Source organism: Corvus brachyrhynchos, unplaced genomic scaffold (genome assembly GCF_000691975.1).
Source record: "Corvus brachyrhynchos isolate BGI_N302 unplaced genomic scaffold, ASM69197v1 scaffold4, whole genome shotgun sequence".
Lineage (NCBI taxonomy): Eukaryota > Metazoa > Chordata > Aves > Passeriformes > Corvidae > Corvus > Corvus brachyrhynchos.
In genome coordinates this window covers 5,730,843-5,746,910 of record NW_008237878.1, presented here as the reverse complement: position 1 = coordinate 5,746,910, position 16,068 = coordinate 5,730,843, and the positions used below count along the sequence as shown (strand labels likewise).

At 45.9% G+C, this 16,068-nt stretch overlaps 1 long non-coding RNA gene across 1 annotated transcript in view; it reads left to right on the top strand.

Annotated features, from left to right (window-relative positions):
* The window catches only part of LOC108446279, a 25,281-nt gene that overhangs the window by 3,926 nt on the left and 5,287 nt on the right, over positions 1–16,068 (top strand). Inside the window, exons 2-5 of the long non-coding RNA XR_001861428.1 lie at positions 5,515–5,706; positions 10,327–10,471; positions 12,478–12,553; positions 12,902–13,168. This is a non-coding gene — a long non-coding RNA (uncharacterized LOC108446279). The remainder of the gene's footprint in view (positions 1–5,514; positions 5,707–10,326; positions 10,472–12,477; positions 12,554–12,901; positions 13,169–16,068) is intronic.

The window sequence follows — 16,068 nt, the reverse complement described above, 5'->3', positions numbered from 1 at the left end:
CGGCCCCGCGCAAAGCCCGCACCGGCCCCGCGCAAAGCGCCCCGCGCTGCCGCCCCGAGCCCCGCTCGGCCCTGCTCCTCATGGCAACAGCCCCCTGCGAGAAGGAGGTTATTTGCGGTTGTTCGCTTTTTCTTTCTTTGTGTGTGCGTGTATAACTGCAGTGCAGAGTGAGGAGGCTCTGGCGTGTTGTCCTAGGTAACTTTCCCCGTAATTTAAAAAAACACAAAACAGAATGCAAATCAAAAGCATTTACAGGCAACAGTTTTCTCAAAAAAAAACAAAAAAACCAAAAAAAAAAAAAAACCAAACAACCAACCACTAAGATACCTAGAAACAGTATTGAGTTGCTTGTGCAAAAATACCCCCCAAAGAACATCTGAGTAAATACGTACATAGAATATGTAAGTTCGTGTAAAAGCAGCTTTTTGTTTGCATGTGGGTCCATATGAAACCCAAGATGATATATCATGTTATGCTCAGATTGTTGTTTCAAGATACAGCTATGGGTAGATTTCACGATGGAACATCTCTTATTTCATCGCTTCTAACTTTGCTATTTTCAGCACATGCACCCTCAGTATTAAAATCCCGTGATTGTTACTTTTTCTAACTCTCTCTTTGCCTATTAACAAGATTCTTTAAAAACCAAACTAAAACAAAATCCTTTTAGATCCCACGTGGATTTGTTACTCTGATGTTGGTAGCATCAGTGGCCAGTTCTGAACTTTTCTGGCAAGTACAAGGGCGAGCTGCTTGCCCGGCTGAGTTTGCAGCCAAAGCCGCTGCTGCTGCCGCCGAAGCACCGACCGAGCCGCAGGAAGGACCGAGCAAATGGTTACAAACGAGCGCTGCTCCTCAGCTCCACAATTTTCTCTTCGTCTTAAATGCACTTTATTGCACCTTTCCTGCAGTTTGTTCTGAGAACAGCCACACTAATAATCCTTATCCAGCACAGAGGAATCCCCCTCCTGGCTCTCAGCTTGAAGCCGCGGCTGGCATTCTGCTGCTCTAATTTGTTGACTTTGATATTTTAAAATTATTCTTCTCTACTATCTCTTGCTGGTGCAGCTCACCTCCAGCCACAGTCCAAGGCTGGCTAACAGTTGCTATGATGTAGCTTCAGCCTTTCCCGTCCCTGGATTTTTAGGGCTGTGATTTCAGCAGAATACATGGCTCGTCATTTCAGTGTGGGCTTTCAAACTGTGCGACAGCCGTGAAAGTGAAGAATCCACGAGAGAGGCTGTGTGTGTGTATGATGCTGGGGGTGTTGGATATGGGCAGACTCTTTAATACACTGAAAATGTTATTTTTGATTTTTGGTGCTCTGGAAGATTTTTATTCTGTTTTTTGTTGATGGCTTGAACTATTATCCAAACTGAAAGTAGTTGTTTTTCATGTATTTTGACAGCAGCCTCTAATAAATGGAAGTCCTTCCCAATGTTTAGAAAATCAGTGTATTGAGTGCATGCTGAATAGCAAGAACAACTATTTTTGAAGTTGTTCTGCATTGTGGAGTATCAGTGTTTGATATGTTCAAACCAGTATGTGCAATTCCTCGCGACTGTTACGTTCACTTTAAACAATGAGGTCTTTGCTCAGGAATAGTCCTGGGTTTGTTAGGGAATCAGTGCAATGCTGGCCCCAATCAATAAATGAAGTTTGCTTGTGGCAGGACTGATGCTGCAATTATATAAGAGGGAAGTCCATGTAAGTATTTGATTATTTTCTTAAGGGTTTCATTTGCTGGTTTTCAGGCAGAATAGTGTCACTTAGAGCAAGTATTTAATATTTTTTTTTTTTCCCCTTTAAAAAAAATGGAACTCTGTAAACGACACTGAAAACTTAGCGCTGAACCTTGGTCTTACAGGATTAGTTCCCATCTACTTCACTGACTTCATCCGCAGGAGAAAAGGCCACAGGAGAAATCCCACACAGGAAAACATATTCTTTGCCCTGGAAACCTTGTTATCTTATATGTTCCAGGTATGAACTGTTGGTTCATTCCTGATGCATGAAGGGCAAATTCCTGCCTTTCTCACTCTGACAGGGTTTTGCCAGGGCAAATTTACTCCTGGCTTACACCATCTGTAACCATGGTGGGAGCAAAATTCAGCCCTTTAGCTCTAATGGGAGCCTGTTTGATCTCGTCCTTTACTGCCGAGTGGTATCAGGATGGGAGCTGGGCACAGAAACGTGACTACCACCGAGCTGCTATTTGTTGCACTGCATTATCTGTAGTACCCTTGTTATTCTAGAAACCTTTTTTTTTTCCCCTCCCTGGAACATTTTGCTGCAGCAAATGAAGAAGGGAGGAAAAAAATTGAAGAGACCTTCATTTGGTGGCACAGAAAATTTGCATAAAATATCGCTCTAAGCATTGAAGGATCTTATTACATAGGGTTTTGATGATAATCTTTGTTGAAATAATATTTAACACATGCTGCACTTTTAATTAAGTATCTGAATAATCTCAAATTAATACCAGAGGTTTAAAAATAAGTTTTCATTTTAGTGAACTGTAACATAATAGCAAGCTGCATGGCAACCCCTTCCTTTACCCTTTGATTTAATTAAATGCCCTTCTGTGTGCTTCTTCTCACTTCAGAAATGCACATAAAGAAATCAAACCCAGTCGTTTTATTTAGGATTTTGCCACTTTTCCTTATGTCTTTGTTCATTTATTTGCCCTACTTCCTCTTGGGCTTTGATTAAGGTGTTTCTTCGGGGATCAGCTCGTCTTGGGCTTTGCAAACTGGCCTGTGTGTTTGAAAGGGGCAGTTGCAGCGTGTTGGGGTTTCCGTGTTGGTGGTGGTGACACGCAGGTCCCTGTTTGGAAGCAGCCAGCTGTGGCAGGGAGGTGCTGGGTCCTGTACTGCACATGTCTGTGTGTGCCATGGGGAGGATGCAGCCGGGTAAATCCTGGGGCAGCTCACACAGCGCAGTGACACGCTGGAGTGTGTTATGCTCCTGGAGTTTGATTATAAGGTAAAAAGGAGCTTAACAGTGTAATGGCTTCAGACAGCAATCAAACTGTTGCGAATAAATCCACGTTTATTCTATTTTTTTTTTTAAATTTAAAAGGTCTGATCCAGCCAATTTGTTTGCCTTCCAGTAAGGCGTGCTTGACAATCACTGCTTCATTATTCCATCTTAAGAAATTCCACTAACCAAAGGAAGGGAAAACAGCCCTCGCTCGGATCTGTGTCAGTGAAATTGTTTTGCTGGAGCCACTTTGCTGGGCGAGTGTGGGTGCGGGCTGGGGGGAGGCTGTTTACCGCCTTTATGGAAACATGCTCCAGTTTGGGAGCGCGAGGATGTGAAGCAGGCTGGCTTTGAAGGCTTTCTGTTAGATTTCCCCCTTTATCCCTTTCCATCTATCATTTTAAAGGAGACATATATAACCACCGTACTTTGTATATTAAGGGGAGCTGCCTGCTTTTTCGCTTTGCTGAGATAATGACACTGAGGGTTGTTGACTGCTGTTATCTCTGATGACAGCCTTATCTGCATGCTCTGATTCCCGCTCCCGGAGTCAGAGATATCCAGTCCTTCGGAAACTGACCACTGCTCCCACTGTGGCCAGGCAGGCTGGAAAGCAAATACTTAGGGGTGACAGAGTTCTTGATCAGATGTGCTGTTTGCTATGTTCACCTCACCCACAATACTGAAGGGAATATTGAAGGGAAACATTGGGGGTGAGAAGAAATGAGAGCCTCAAAATCAGGATGGATAAAAGGCAAATGCCGCCAGCTCTCCTCAGACAGCCTCTGGTGGGGACAATTTTTGTTGATGACCAATTGTTGAATGGTGTTGGTGAGGGGCTTGGCTTCTTTGCACCACAGAGACCCCTCACTAATGGACCTGGGGATGACATTGACACAGCAGAGGGACTGTTACACCCTCCTGGCTGCACCAAGTCAGAATCCAGGCGTTTGTTTTAATTCCTCTAAACATAATAATCTGCAGTTAATTGGCTAACATTCACTGTGCCTCCAAGGTGCACAGTGCTGCCATGGTTTGGCATGCTGCAGTCCCGTCCCTTGGAGATCTCAAAGCAAACTTCAAATATTTGTGAATTTAACCTCTTAACGGTCTTGAGAAATGCTCTCATTTTACTGCTGCAGAAAGTGAAATACAGAGATAGTGTGTGCACCTGACTGGGATCCCCCACTGCACGTGCAGTCAGCCATGAAGTCCAGGTCTCTGAGCACCTCCCTGGCCCCCTGCCCATCAAACCCATCCAGTCGCCCAAGTTTTACCATAACAATCCTTAAAAACAGACAACTGTTCCCATTCTCCAAAGCATGGGTTTCTGCAAGCCCTGCTGTACTAAAAGTACCTTTCAGGGTGGAAAAACTACTAGTTAATTCCACCTTAAAGCAGCTCTGAGCAGGAGCTCGTGGAAGCTGTGGAAGAGCCCAGTGATGCATGAGTTGAGTCAGGGATCCCTGCCCATACTCTGCCTCATCTTCCCTGCAAGATCATCTGCCCTTTCTTAAATACTGGGGGATATCCAGAGCTCTTTTCCTCCCTGCCATGTCTTATAATACAAGTGTTTTCATCTGAACACTTAGACCAATTTGATTGATACATGATCCAGCCTGTCTGTACCAACTGGCACCTCTGCTGTTGGTGCTCTGCCATCTGGGCTGCCCTAAGCTGCAATCTGAGGCTTCCAAGGTGAAGTGTCAAGTCAATCTTACTGAAAATACACATTGCTGAAGTATGCAGATGCTTTTTCCCCCCATTTAAAAAATGTATTGTACTGAAAACTGCTGCCAGGGCAGTGGAAATACTGCATTTGCCCTAAAAGTATAAAGAGATGCTTATTTTTTCAGTGCTTCAGAAGAAAGCAAAGCATTTTTTAGCACTGAAAAACAAATATTATCTAAAAAGCAGAATTGGTACTGAGAAAACACTTTCATTTAATTTTTAATTTTTTTTCTTGAAAAGGAAGCAAAATGTAACTGAAAACTTTCTGTTCAAAAAGCATTTTTATTTGAAAAACTAGTTTTGTCATGTAAGGAGTTCTTTTTTTCCCACTCCCAGTACGGCTTTGTGCAATATAATGTGTGACCACCCAGGGTTCCTTCTGCACTTTCCCCATGGCTAACTTGTGGGGCTGTTTTCCTGAGACATGCAAAACAGTACTGATCTACAAATATTCAACTAAGAGTGTAAGAAATCTGTCTAGGATGTTATTAAATTAGTAGCAATTTCAGTTGCAGACCTCAGTTCAGAATATTCTTAAACACACTGTTTGAAGAGGAGCTTAGACATTGATAACTTGTCTGTTTTTTCCCCTCCAGTGCTTCCAGCTGGTCTAATAAAAGGGAAAACCTCACCCTGTGGATTTTGCTTTGCTGTTGAATGTGAGGATGAAACATGTCAAGTGAATAATACTTATTTTCCAAAGCTACAAGGGACTGAGAGGGGTTAGGATGGGATCTCACTGTGGCAAAATTGGGATTACAGGCTTGGATATAACATTACCTTTTACCTGGGTCTGTCTAGGGCTCTGACTCAAACCTGCTGGCTCAAGGGCTTCAGAGACAGAGCCCAGGAGGGGCCCTAGACACGGAGGTCCTGGCTGCTGGCTCCCTGCTCACGTCACCAAGACACCTCCTCCTGCATCAGTCTCATCAGCTGTGCCAGTGTCACCGGGAGCGGAGCTGCACAGCGTTGCCTGCCTGAGCTGAGCTACCTGTAAGTAGTGCAAAACCCTGTGCTAAAGCCAGACATCATCTCTGCTGGGATTTTAACCTGAGCTCACAGACAGAGCAGTAATTTGATCATTCAAGCGCACCGTTACGCAGCCCCGGTGATGATAAGGGTGGTTCAATTCCAGCATTTGCAGGAGGGAAACTTTTTCCCTGGTAGTTTCTGTGTTGCGATTCCCCCACCCAGCAGATGCCATCCTTGACCACAAACATGCTCATTTTCCTGTATCATTTCCAGCCACCCAGCACAGCACCACTGTGGCTCCTCTCCCACACCACAGCCCCGCTGCAGGAGGATGCCCCTGTGCGTTCAGGATCACAGTGGGAGCGGGTTTTGTGTGTCTGCAGCTGTGGGAATGTGTTCTGCCAGAAGCCTACATCTCCTGAGCATTAATTACATAGCCCCGTGTGCTCCTCTGTTCCCAGGTGGAAAATGGAGATACCCTTCTTAACTCATACCATCATTTTCTTTCACCACAGCTCACAAGGTGCTCCTGCATCCACAGAGGGGAGGCACTGGAGAAGTGACAAGGATGATTAATAAGGAGGTTATTAACAAATGCTACAGGTCAAATTCCACACCAGTTCCCAAGTTTGTGCTTGACATGGAGGTCAGTGCTGTGAACAGCTCCCCATGCAGCTGGGAGCTGGACTTGACCTTTGGATGTAAAGCCAGGATAGGCAAAAATTAGGTTAAATAGATTTGACCTGCACCTGATAGGAATGTTTCTGAGGGAGTGAGGTGCTTTCTGTGGTATTACTAGAGTGTAAAACCATCTCCCAGGCAAGTCATGAGGGACTGGTGTAGTTGTTTTGCAAGCTGGTTTATCTAAACTTCTGGTATTTGAGGGGCTGTTGACAAATGAAGCTTTTGAATCTCTGATGGCTTGGGCAGACAGCAAACTGTGTACTTGCTGTGGGGGAAAAGCACTGCTCTTCTGGAGTGTGGTTTCCATTTAAACATTCGGAGAGTTCCTAGCTCTGGCCTGTGTTTATCTGTGCCAAGTGTGAATGGGAATTGGAAAAGGAGAAAGAGGGAATGGCTGTGTTTTAAAAAGCTAATTTAAAAGCAGGCACAGTCTTCTGTAAAGATGATTCTGATTGTCCAGAGCTCTTTTAAAGGAACAAGGTTAAATGCATTTTATTGAGAATATAGGATTAGACACACACACAAAATGAACAACATCGTCTTTATTTATTTCATACTCGTATAGCTAAGTCAGTCAATTCCTGATGATTCAGGAATGCAAGGGTATTTTCTGTATTGTTTTTTATTTCATAAAGCTCTTTATCTCTGGCTCTGTATACTGGCTATTTCTATACTGCCAGCAACCTCCCCCTGACCACTATCACCATGTAACCAAAGGGGGAAGACTGGCATTGACTGGAAACAGGGCAATCAGTGGAAGCTACAGGTAAAATGCTCATGAGCCTATTCCCATGTGCCCTGATTTAACAGTATAAACTACCTCGCATGGGAAAGGCTGATGCTCACACTGCTCTTCCACACAAGATGACCGAGGGTTTAAAACAAACCTATAAAGCAGGGAATCACAGTATTATTTACAAAGTGCTCATGTTTTGGCAAAAACATGAACAGATCCAGTTCAAATTGACTGCAGTCTGTGTTCAAAGCCATGTCTGGAGCAGGACTGCCTTTTCTTGTATATTTTTACTCTGTGATTTTTATCTTGGCTGTGTCTGTTCATTGCCATTGTAAAAGGAAGACATCATAATTTAAAGAAAAAGCGTGGGGAAGTGGGAATTTCTTTTTCGTCAGCTTTATACTCAGGGAAACTGAGGCATGGAGAGGTCCTGGAGGTTTGTGAATGAAGAAGGCCTGTGAAGCAGTGGAGGATTTGGAAAGAGGGCCCAGGGCTCCCATGTCATGGCACTGGCAGATATTCCCCATGCACAAGGATCACCGGAGAGCAGCCCGAAGGTTCTTCACTTGATGGAGTTTGCCCACACACATCAGCAGCCCACAGGAGCTAAGGGGAGGAGGAGAGTGTGCCTCATGAGTTAAGGTTTTGTAGCTTGGTCTCTGATGGAGCAGGATGCTCCAGACTTGGATCATTTCTCAGAAAAAAAATGGCTGGAAGCAACTCATCTTAAAAATCCTTTTGGATGAGCACAGCCAAAAACTTCAAGGGCTCTCCACGTGGGCTCTTGACAAAGAGAACTCCAGTCTCAACTACACATCAGTGTCCCATCAGTGGAGTCTCTTCCTTAAAAAAAAAAAAGAAAAGAAAAGAAAAAAATTTTTAAATTAATATATTAATTCCAGCTTGTCACGGACTGTCTGCCTTGTCTCAGCTGTCTGGCTTTACCCTCTCACCCTCGTTTTAGTAGTGTCATCTCTCTAGATCCTATCTTACCTTTCTGGAGCAAACACAGGCTCTTGCTTATGTAGACGGAGCCAGGATCTGTGCTGCAGAGGAGCAGCGTGTCACTGTGTGAGTTCAAATAAGCTGTGTTGAGTCATGCCAGCTGAGGATCCTGCTGCTCGGGTTTATTGCTGAGAAAAAACCAAAAGTGAATGCCCGGCACAAGGGAGGTTCTGCCTTATGTGCCCCATAGGCTTAATTAATATACAGTTTCTTGTTCACTGCTAGTTCTTAAAACCAAAACCACTAACAGACAAATGATGCAAAGGACAAGGGCAGAAATGCTGTGTTCATGGCTTTTTACTGTCTATATAGCACCAAAGTTGGGGAAGGCATTCTAAAGCATTTAATAGACATGATGGCATTAAATGCTGAACATAATTAAGCCAGATGGAGCTTTGTTGTCAATTTGACTGGAGTCACGACTGCCCTTTCCCAAGAAGTTCCTGGTTTAAGGATCATTCTTGCCTTGAACAGAGCTTCAGCAGGCAACAGGATTTGGATCTGCTGGGCAAGGTCGTGGCTTGGAGGAGCCTCAGATGGTGAGCATGAGCCCCAAGCACTGCAGAGCTGTGCTGGCTGGGGTGCTTCTCTCTAGCAAGGGCATGTCCCAATGGACCTACGACTACTCAGACATGCTGGTTGAACACTTGCTCTTCCTGCTGTTGGAAATACCGTAACAAAAATAGCCTCCTACAACCTGGACCTAAATTTTCTGTACACTCCTGCTTATTACTTTGTTCCAGGCTTAATCTTGGCAGTGAATATTACAGGATTCCTGTTCAGAAGAAAGGGGTCTATGCTCTTCTGCAAATCCTTGGGTTGAGTCACTAAAAATGTGTTATTTTCTTGCTGTGGTGCTGTCCAAGATTTAGAGGTTGCAATCCAACATTCAGGCAAAACAATGACCTCGGCTTGCAAGGAAGAAGGGTTTTAAAAGGCTGATTTAATTGCTGGAGGTTCTTACCTGCTCTCTGTGTTTGAAACCATAAGGGTACTTTAAAAACTGCATTTTCATCCTTTTCCCAAAGCAATGAAGGCTAGATACTCTTTTTACCTGTTGAGGAATGTGAGGTTATTTGTAGTGCTCACCTTGAGACACCTGTCTTAAATACCGAAGTGGGGAAAATATTCTTCCTAACGTCTTCATGCTCCTCTAAAAGGAGCATTTAGAGACCAACCTCCCAGAGTTAGTTATCCAGGTCACAGTGTATAGACAACCCCTCGCTTCTGGTTTCACCTCATTTGTTGCCTCTGAGAGCTAAAACTGAAGCTGCCGGGTAAACCTTGTGTCATATAAGCTCACTGTGAGCTTGTGGTCTCAAGCCAGCTACAAAAAACTAAGAGTGGAAGAGAAGGCCAAGCAGAGCTGTTTCCCAGAACAGGGAAAATATGGCTGCAAATATGGAAAAATTGAGGTTTTTTCACTACCACTTTTGACTGCATTTTTACCCTTGTCTGGTTCCTGTGTCTGTTTGTACCAACACATTTCACTGGCATTTACTGTTTGTGCTGAGTAGATTTCACATCAGTGAATATTCAACCCTTCCCACAGAACTGAGAGGGAGTTCTACTTACCCAGCTAAGAAGCTGTTTCATGTGCCCATGTCATCACTGATCACACCTAAGCAGCACACCAGTAGCCACAGTGCAAGTGAGAATTGGAAATGGCAACCAATAAATTTCAAGGAATCCCAGTTCACCCATAAGATGCTCTGTAGCCATAAAAGTAGGTGAGAGTCGTCGTGCAGATTTTTCCAAGTAACAAACAATAGGATAAGAAGAAACAGCCTCAAATTGCATTGGGGAGGTACAATGGGATTGGATATTAGGAAGAAATCTTCACCAACTGGGCTGTAAAACACTGGAACAGGCTGCCCAGGGCAGTGAGGGAACCACCATCCTTGGAGGTATTTAGAAAATATGTAGAGGTGGCAGTGAGGGTCATGGGCTAGTGCTGACCTTGACAGTGGTGGGTGAACAGTTGAGCTCTATGATGTGAAAAGCCTTTTCCATCCTAAGCTATTCTATGGCTCTGTATCTCTGACATACTTCACTCCATCTGTTCTTTTGCATCTGCAGGGTTATCTGCTGCAGTCCCATCCAAGAGCTGTTGAGTGGGATTGGGAGGGACATAATGGCTAAGTTTCACAGTGCTCAAATCCCTCCTTCATTGTTTTAACATCTATGTAACATTTCTTTTTGCTTTTCCCTTCCAGAATTGAAAGGCCCTTTCATGGAGCGCAGTGACCTGCCCCGGAGGGCTCTCCCCAGCCTGTGGTTTCATGCTCTGCAGTCCCATCCAAGACAACTGCATTTGGGATTTCTCTTCCAGCCCATTTCCCACAGAGCAATTGGGAGCGGGTACATTTCTGTAGTGTAGGACTGAGCCTGGGGAGCACTGCAGACCATGTGTGGGAAGGTGTCCTGTGCAAAGACTGCCCTTACATGAGAACATATATGAATAATAGGAAATTGTTTGGGTGTGGGATGCTGTTGGGATTCATTGTCACTGTAAGGAGTGGACAGCACTGCCTTGGCAGTGGTGCAGGTTCAGGCTCTGTCCTAGGGCTCTGCTCCTGCCACTGTCCCCGTGGCATGGGCACACCCCTGCTGTCCCCTACAGCAAAGGGGTCGGCATCAGGGTGAATTGCAACGTGTGGAAAAGCTTGTAAATACTGCTCGGTGGTTTGAGGCCAGCAGGGAGAGAGCAGAGCAGCGGGGCATTAACTGAGGGGCTTTAGAGGATTGGGAAGGACCTGAAAGGGGAGGATTTGGTGGCGCTTCCTCTGGGCGAGGGGCGCTCAATGCTCGCACGCTTCTCATTGTATGGCGAGGATAAAGCGGGGCGGCCGGAGGGACTCGGGCGCGGGTCCGGCCGGCGCCAGCCGAAGGAGCCCAGCCCCAGCGGGAGCCCGGCCAGCCTCAATAGCCAGCCCGGCTGCCTCCCAGGCCGCCCGGCACACGGCCCTGCTCACTTTGAAGCCCCTGGTGCTGCAGAGGGGTGCTTTCTCTAGCTCTTGTTTGCTGATGATCCCTAAATTAAGAAATGCAAATCTATTCAGGGCAGATTCCTTTTCCAAAGGCAACTTGCCTCAGTTGCTAATTCCCTGCATGGCTTCTATACAGACCCCTCAGTTTCTATACAGACCCCTTACAAACACCTGCAGCTTTTTTTTTTTCTTCCTCTCCCCCTTTTTCCAGGAAGGGGGTGGCAATGGGGAGTTTATTGAAAATCTTTGTTTTCTCTGTTGCAATGAAACTTGCTTTGCTCTTTTGCCTCCCTTTCTTTCCCCTTTTCACAGAATAAATACAGCTGATCCATCTCCAACCCCTCTGCACGTGCCAGAAAAATAAATCGCCCGCCTCGCCTGCAGCCCCCTCCTTTAATTCTTTCCCCCGCTGCTGTGTTTGCTTATTCTCACAGCAGCTGTAGTGCTGGTCGCAAGCGTGAGTTGACCTATTGCTGGTTTGTTTGGCACTGGCTCTGCAGAGACATCCCCCCAAAAAAGACTTTGAAATCAACTGTTAGAGCCCTTGCTAGGCTTCTTTTTTTTTTTTTGCTCCTCCCTCTTCTTATTATCATAGCACTTGCCTTTTGTTGCCAGTACAAATACACACACACACACCACACACAGGCGTGCAAGCACTGGGGAGTGAGGAGAGCGAAGCCCCTGAAATATTGCACTGTCCAAAGTCCACGGGTTAAAACAAACATCAACACTGCGTCAAATAGTTTGCCCGTAAGAGTCTTTTGTTATGAAGATAAGCTTGTTATCTCTTTCATTCAGATTTTAATCTGACAGGTCATTTGCATACTGCTAGCCGACTTCAGGGTGTGCATTAGATCCACTTTGCATTTAAATCCTCTGTCAGTCAGGCAAATAAAAAAAAAAGGTGGGGGGGGGTGGGAGAGAGAAGCAAAGAACCCCTTTCAGATGCTCCCAGTTATTGCTACTACTTTTTGTGCTGATTGTTGGTGCAGAAAAGTTCTCCTGGCTCTTGAGGCTCTGCATGTTTTTGGGTAGCCAGGATGCCATGAGCTGCATCACTGAGGTCTTGCAAAGATCCCATTGTGACCGCTGGGCCCCTTACTCACCCAAATCCCTCTTCAAACCCTGCTAGGCAGACTCTTTTTTTTCTGCTCTCTGTTGCCCCATAAAACCTAGACCCTCCCCTCAGTCAAGTTAAGCCTGTCCTGGGCTTGCATGAGAAGGGATCAAACCCTTGGGAATAACAGGACAAGGAACAATGCCACAATGCAGTTAACAAGCCACCTATTTAGCAACTTCCATGTAAATATGCCTTTTCCCTTAGTTATTCTACTTGTTTTATATGTCTCCCTATACTTTTTTTTTCTCCACCTGAAGCCTGATCCTGTCTCCTTACTCCTGAAGCTCCACCACAGATGCTGGAGGGATTCTAGGGATAAGGCTGCTCCTACAGGTAAGATGAATTCATTGTATGACTGTGAAAGAGAGAAACTGCAGGACATAAGTCCCCTGTGGTGCAAATGCAGGTTGGTGGGGTTGTGTTGCACTGTGGGCACAGAGAGCTACAGCAGTTTCTGGTGTCTGGTACCATAGGCACAAAAACCCAAACAAACCAACCAAAAAACCCCACAACACTTGGTGAAGGTGTTATCAAAATGTATGACTGCTGTGGATCTGTGGTTCTTACCACTGCATTTTTCTGTGACAGCACAAATAGGGAATTTCAGTTTCTGGATCTGATTCCTCTCACATATATGTTTGAACATATTGCTCACACTCACTTTTCTCTTCCTGACACCAGCCAAAATATCATCAAGATTCCTGTGTTTCTCGGAGATCCAAGCACAGGTTCCAGCCTGCCCTGGTTTGGCTGTCCTCACCATTTGGCCGTGGACCACCAGGTCCTGCCACCTCCTGCCAGCATCTCCCTCTGCTCATGGTGTTTCCTGCACCTCCTCTGAGATGCTGAAACAATGAACCGTGGACAAGATTAAACCTGGTTCAATTCTTGTCCTGTGCGTGGACGTGCAACCACAGCTCTGTTGAAGACCACAGAAATTATCCTGGGGTAAGTGAAAGGCAAAACTATGACTCTCTTTCCTGAAATACAATGGACAGCCCGTGAGACAAGGCCACAGTCCCCCTACAGAGAGGGATGGTGTTCCTGGGGATTATGTCCCAAACCACAGCAAGCAGAGCTATAGGAGAACATTTCCTTCAGCCCCAACGGGGTTAAACATTGGATCTGATGAAATCAGTGTATCCAAAAGAGAGGAGTGAATAGTTGCAGGGCATTTATTCAGCTCTAATGTGACACGTTCAATTCTTCTGTTCAGACCCAGTAATTTTCTTACATATATTAATTATTTGAAATAATTCCCTGAATAACATCTAGGAATAATTCAGGCAATATATCTTGATAATGAACCTGTTACTAGTGAATGGTTGAAATCTCAGCTGTGCTGGTGACTTTGGCTTGGGTGAACATTCACACGGCATTGTTTCTTCTCTGAAATACTAGTACGTGACTTTCAGAACCAGATTCGGGTCTGAATTGCTGTGCTTATGAGGTTTCTATTATTTGCCATTTCGATAAATGTTCCTGACAGTAAATTCTATTGTTAGAATATTATTGGTAAACAAACATAAAAGCATGTGAATGCAGGCAGACAAAATTCAAACCATTTATTTGAAATGACGGTGGGGAAAAAGGTTTGAGATATGTAACCACCTCCAACCTTAAAGGAAAGTTCTGGGAGAAGGGTTTCTCTTCACAGCTGATATCTGATTCACTCTTTTCCAATTTCTTGTCAGGATTTCTCAGGACAACCCAGAGCAGCAAACCTTTCCAAGCAAAGTCCCACATAATGCCACAGTAATGGAAAACCAGGAGCATTCCCAGTCCCCTGGCACTCTGGGATAGGCTGCTCCACGGTGTTTGCATGGGCCCGTCGTGTCCCTGAGCGTGGTGTGTGGTACAGGCAGGAGAGGGGTGTGCTGCTCCTGCTGTGGCTGCCATTTCTGGAGATGACTGGGACAAGGTGATTGAGATATCCAGTCCATGCTGGGGCTCTCAGGCAAGGGAGCTGTGCCCTCAGCTATTTACCATCTAGCAGCACTGCCAGTATTACCAGGACTGAGGCAGCCCAGAGCGGTGCCCAGCGCTGCTGGCTGAGCAAGGAGTGTCTTTTGTGACGAGGAGTGGCAGCAGATCCATCCCCAGCCAGCAGCAGGGAGAGCTGGCCGAGCACTGCGGGTGTGACCGTGCTGCCAGGGCAGGGCCAGCCCTGCTCCACTCCCTGCTCCAGCCAGCCAGACCTGTACACTCACAAGCATGGGAGCACTGGAGTTTGGGAGGGATTTTCTGTCCAAAATCTGGACTGTTCGGCGAAGGATGGAGTGGAAAGGAAAGGCAGAGACACCCGTATGCAAATAGGGGAGAGCTCCTTCTGCAATCTGGTTTCCAACTCATGCCCTAAAATTGACAACACTTAAGACCCCTGGACTAAGGGAAATGACTGCAAAATGAGAAATCTGCAAAATCCCTTGGTTCAAGGCCAGCTCTCTTGCTTTGCTTTGCTGCTCCTTGGCATCAGTCTTTCCACCAAGTAAGCAAGTCAATGGCTAGCTGTATTGCCAAAAAAATCTTCCTAGCTGTTTTCCATATAGCTAATGAAAATGCAAATGTGCTCATTTTCCAGGCTTGCTTACAGCCTCTGCTGCTTCCTTTCTATGGATGGCACCTCAGTGTCCTTCCTTTTGCCATGTGATCTCATACATCACGCTGGCTGGTTGGGTTGTCCTTGTGTTGCCAATGAGAAATTGAGTGTTTTGAGTGGAGCAACAAAGTAGGAAGCAGAGCCTCTCAAGCACCTGCTGTGCACTATCCTTCCACATGCTGTCCCTGGAGAGTTAAAGAAAGACCAGTTTAGAATAAGAAAGGCAGACAAGAAGGTCTTTTTTGTAAGTTAGATATCACATCAGAGCCAAAGTCACACGGCATGTGGGCTTCAGTGAGCCCACAGTTGGGCAGTGTAGGGCATCTTTGCTGGGCTCTCCTTGGGAGTTTTCCCTCTTCTCATGAGCAATCTCTTCCGTACTTACAGAAGTAGTGTTGCTTTTCTAATCCCCCATCAAAAGGTTTCTCATTGGGCTCACAATGTGATAGCACTTAGAGCTGTGATCCCTTCAGAAATGGAGTAGTGACTGTACCTTTCACTGTGCTTCTCTATTGAAGAACAGAGCCTCTCTTGACCAAAATCTCTTGTTGTGCACTATAAAATCAGCCTTGGGTGCTTTTCAGCTACCCAAGCCTGGACAGAGTCCAAGCAGTGTCCCAAGCCCTGTTTTTCAGGGACATGTCTCTTGCCTGGCTCCCTTTCTGGGGATGTTGGATCAAAGATGAGAGCTCAGTAGCTTGTGGGCATTGTTGCATCCTCTGTCCTGATCGGCACTCTGGACTCTTCAGGGACTATGGGGACAATTCAATAAAGGGACACAACGTCTGCGTAGGAATTTTTTCCACGCAGACACACACACTTCATCCCTAGACAATGCAGGAACGCTGCAAAACGAGGGAAAGCTGTCGCCTCCTGAGCATTGCCCTTTTCTCATCTCTCCCATCTGGTGTATGTCTCCAGATTTGCCTCCAGTCTTTCACAGAGCTCAGGTTCCTCTGGCTGAGCCTCCCACTCTGGCCACCAAAGGGCTTCCTCTGCCCTGAGAACAAGTCCCTTTTAAAAGCAGCCTGACATCTTTCTTTTGTTCCTGGCTTTCCACTAGGATTTTCCATGATGCAATCCCGTATGGGGTTACTGGCAAAGAGCTGTTAAAAGTCAGTAGCTCTGCCTGGAGCAAACCCATTGTTCTGCCAGCGCAGAGCCCTTCAATGCCGCTGACTCCTGCGTGGCCCTGCTCCTGCTCCTCAGCCCCACCGGCGGGGAGGGACGTCCAAATCCAGGAGGGAAA